General features: G+C 33.4%; 1 long non-coding RNA gene across 1 annotated transcript; it reads left to right on the top strand.

Moving 5' to 3' along the window:
• Window positions 1-2,904: 2,904 nt before the first annotated feature.
• LOC107848062 lies at window positions 2,905-3,897 on the top strand. The gene is made up of 2 exons (XR_001667777.2): window positions 2,905-3,286; window positions 3,363-3,897. It is a non-coding gene; the product is annotated as an uncharacterized LOC107848062 (long non-coding RNA).
• Window positions 3,898-4,815: the final 918 nt, after the last annotated feature.

The raw sequence follows: 4,815 nt of genomic DNA, 5'->3' as shown, positions 1-4,815 counted from the left end.
AGCATAATAGATTATTCATAGCATAATCTATTGCTTATTCATAGCATAATCAGTAATTTAATCACCAATGTAGTCAATAAGCATGAACTCTAGCATGAAAACTATCACTCATGCTAATATATCAATAAGCATAATTATTAACGTAGTTAGCTCATTCGTTGGCTCAATCAATAGCATAATTTATGGCTTAGTCAATATCATAATCAAGGACTTATCAAAGAGTATCTTCGGTAGCCCAACCCGTAGCCAAATCAATAGCATATTCAATAGTTCATCAATAACATAATCTTAATCAATAATTCATTCATAGCATACTCGTTAAGCCTTACTGTTAATGCCATTCATCATAACCAACAAGTACCAAGGCATCTAACTATTACTGAAATAACCATCCTCCTAGATATACACAATCATATCAAAGGTTCTTCAATAATATCACAAGTACTATCCTAAGGTGAGTTGAAGAGACCAATTTTAAATCCCCAAAATTATTACCAAGCAAAGTCTCTCCCAAACCAGGCTAAGGTATCTAAATCCACCATTAGATATTGAGCAAGCCATAATTAGTCCTAGGTAAGCAATTTCTCCTAATGTAGAGCAACTAAGGCCAACCCACCTAAGGTAATGGCAACTTATGCAAGTTTTCTCCTATACTCAAGTGACTAAGGTAATCACTTCATCAGTTTAGTAAATAAATTATTTCCGACCTAACCACAAGCCTACAAGGCCAATTTTACCTAAGGTATGGTCAACTAGGCTAATCATGCTTAAAATGGTATCCAAAATAGCCTAAATGATCCAACTAATCCCAAGTATTTCAATTTATCATGCCAAGACCTAAAACTCATCCTAAATCTAACACAATATCATAAACATACTATGAATTAGCTCAATCTAACAAGGTTTAAAACCTAACCTACCTGAGCACTGAATAAAGCTCAAAAGATTCACTAAATCACCATTTTTCTCTTCCGAGAAGCTTCCTATAAAAATTATATTCTACTCATTAATACGACAATAATGATACCCATAATGCACCATTGTGAATTGGGTCCAAAACTTACCCAAAAATCCAATGTGGATCCTATTTATGAAAAGATCATATTTTTGACACCAACCCAATGTTCCCACATGTTTAAGGAATTATTACTCTAAAAAATGGGTGCGGTCTGAGATAATTTATGGCTAAAATCAATCCTCCAAGTTTTTGGGATTGTTAGAAATGAAAAGGGGAAAATCAACCATAAGAAGGGTGGAATCTTACAATAAATCAAAGGATAATTGCATAAACAAGTGTTATCCAAGCTCCCAAATCACTCACAAGCTGAAACTTTAAGCTATGTCATCATTTTGGGTTTTAGCTCTCAAGAAAATAGATGAAGAATAAGAAAAATTGGTCAAAAGGGGTCTATTTATACCTATCCTCAGTCCTCTGGTATCACTATCATGACCCGATTATTGCAATCGTGATGCAAGGTATCAGATACAAAAGTTGCAATTGCAATATTTCGCTTTCATGATCGTAACACTTGTAGTCTACCCAAGGAGTCACAATCGCTGCTAAATGTGTTGCAATCACGACACTTGCTAGTGTTGCTAGATCACAATCATAATCAAGGGCCTATGATCGCGGTTACACTAGTTATAGTTTAGACTAGAAATCTCCGCCAAGCCCTCAAAATTCATCTGGAATCTCGTATACGTGAATTATGTAACCATACCAAATTCAATGTTCACGACTCAATGGTGCAGTCAAAATTTCTATCCATGATCATTTTGATGAAATGTGGGTCTTCTAATTTCTTAAATTTCTTACCAATAGGTTAAAATGAGCTCGAGTGACTCGGGACCAGAACCAAGAGTCCACCTATACTAAAATCATCATTTCAAAGCAGTTGGAGTAGTTAGAATTTGCATTTTAGATTGTTTCACTAAAGTTTTTGTCCAATGACCATTTGGAACCAACGAAGACTTCAAAATAGTGAAATGACTCTAATAACCAAAATGAACTACCTTGTAACTGAACTGCCATTTCCAGCAAGTGATAAATGACTTGGGAAAACTATAGAGAAGCTCTAATAGTGAAAACTGGTAGAAATATAAAAATAACCTAAAGGGTCATTACAATATTCCAGCGGCTCTTGCAAGACCTCAGTTGTGATTGCATTGAACTCCCGATTCAAGGATGAGTAGCATATTTGGGGATACCATGGATCCTTCTTGATGTTAGAGTCCTTTGTTTGGACTTATGCATATTTCTTAGTTTTTTTTGCATCCCTTTCTTGACAATTTTGTAGTAACTTTGGTACATCAAATTTTGGGTACTATGGATGGTATTTTATTTGGTACTATGTTCCACATTTCTATTTTTAGCTTTATGACTATATCTTGAATTTCTTTTGAACTATTAATGGATAGTTTATTTACTTTACTAAGTCTTGATTAATGCTTCCAGGGTAATTAATTCTCCCAGGGGTAGGTGCCACTCACGTCCAAATCTGGATGTTAAAATATATTTAAATACTAATATGGTATCATTGAGGTATTTATATGCTTCATTCCTTTAATAGTCCACAAAATTCAAGTCTTTTTTACTTTTTTTTAACTCCATGTAAAGTTAAAACATGATAAATAAACTAAAACAGGGAGAGCACATGTTTTGCTTTTATTGTAAAAAAAAGAATAAATACATACAAACAGATATATATATATATATATCGTTAATTTAGATTTTAATAAAAAAGCTAGCGGACTTCAATATTTTTCTTATTCATTTAATATTATACTGTAGTTATTTAATTACCTTTTTGTCAATCTAAAAATAGTTAACATTTTGTCTTTGTATTTTTAATTTTTTTTTTTTTAGAAAGTAAAAATTTGAGAAAGAGACAAAAAGTTAAAAAGAAAATAATCTAATAAACAGGAGAAAAGACATAGGACCTTTTTTTTGGGACTAATTCAGGGATTTTATAAATAATAAAGCAAAACACAACTTATGTCTTTACACAAAAAAGGACCAATCCATCTAAAAAAATTGCACAAAACAAAATAAAAAGGCCTACTCCTATCTGATACCTGACCGGCCCAATCCACCTAGACTATTACATATGTCCACACTCTTAGGGTTTCCTAAATGAAGCTCCATCTTCATCCACCACATTATCCCCAAAACACCTGAAAAATGAAGAACTTTCCCTTGCTTAATCGTTGATTCCTCTTGTACCAGCTTTGGGTGATTAACTTCGTGCCTTGGCTCATTGATTGCTTCTTATTTAAGCTTGCATAAGTGAGTGTAGATTTCTTCACAGTGCTAAAATCTCTTGCATTTGCAACTCATGTTTCTCCTATTCTATTTCTCCTAGTTGTGCTCTCTGGTTGATGGGAATTACAAATCTTTTTTGTGCACTACTGAGGTTTCTAGGCCCCTGAAGAATGTAACTTCTCTGAGTAAGCTCAGATCCCAACTCTTGTCCCTTTTTCAAATCATGATTTAATTTTTTCATTCCTCTATTGTTGTAGCCACGGCCAGTATAGAGATAATGGGATGCTCAAAACCATAAGTGGTCGGAGATTAACATACTCTTCAGGTGTACCAAATGCATAATATCCATATAACCTTCTCCTTTTCTACTAGTCCTTTTTGTTGGCTGCTATAGTATAGGCTAGATAGCTTTTTCACTCTTTTTGATACCTTAATGGCTTGTAAATACTTATATGTGAACAAACTAAGTTGTAGCCTTCCCAGCCTCTTCACCCTATCATTGGTGACAATCTTAAGTAGGTACATAGTAATTTATCACTATTAACAATCTTCTTGCCTGTAACTTCTAACTGCTGGAAAGATGTGATTGTGAATTCCTCTTCATCAATGGATAAATTAGTTAAATGATCCGCCAATTGATTCCCTTCCCTCATGATATGATGAAATTGAACTTTCTTGTGTTCTAACAATGACCATATTTGCTCTATATACTCTATTATGTTCCATGAATAGCTCCATTCTCTATTTAAAATTTTCTGAATATAAAGAGAATCTTTCTAAAATATTACCTTATTATATTGTGTGTGAGAATAATGTATTGCTGCTTTTAGAATAGTGCATGCCTCTTCTTCAACATTCGAAGTGTCATCTATTTTAGCTCCTTTTTCAAAAATCAAATCTCCCCTTTTATCTCTTAAGAAAAAAGCATAGGAACTAATACCAGGATTTTCTATAAAAGCTCTATCAGAATTATATTTGACACATCCTTCCACAGGAAAGTACCAAAGATCTTTTGTAACTTTTACCCTTGATCTGCTATGCTCAAATTCCTTCAAAATATCCGTCCAAGCATAAGGGAATTCCTTGTTTGGCTTTCTGACTTTGAGTAACATTCTAATATTCATGGTAACATTGAATATTACTCTTTATTCTGCTATCCTCTTTCCATTATGTTTTATACTGTTCATTCTTCTCTAAAGTTCTCAAATGATCATACTAGGTATATCTAGATAGTAAGATCTTTCTCTACTTCTAACTTCAGCAATCCACCATGCCATAATAGTTTTTGTAAATCGTAGACCAATTATATTAATGCATGCAAGAGAAGGAAATTAGGACCATGTCCTGTTAGCAATAGGAGATCTTAGAAACACATGAGATATGGTTTCTTTATCTGGAGATATACAACACCAATACCTCGAGGGACCTTTTATTTCCAATCTTCTTATATTCTCTTCAACTGGCACCTTTTCTTTCTAGCTTCTTCACATTAGAAAAGATATTTTGAATGACAAACCTTTTATCCAAATCTCTCTGATCTCACAATAAATTTC

This window comes from Capsicum annuum, chromosome 11 (genome assembly GCF_002878395.1).
Source record: "Capsicum annuum cultivar UCD-10X-F1 chromosome 11, UCD10Xv1.1, whole genome shotgun sequence".
Taxonomy (NCBI): Eukaryota; Viridiplantae; Streptophyta; class Magnoliopsida; order Solanales; family Solanaceae; genus Capsicum; species Capsicum annuum.
The sequence above is the reverse complement of the archived record's forward strand: the minus strand, read 5'-3'. Positions and strand labels throughout refer to the sequence as shown.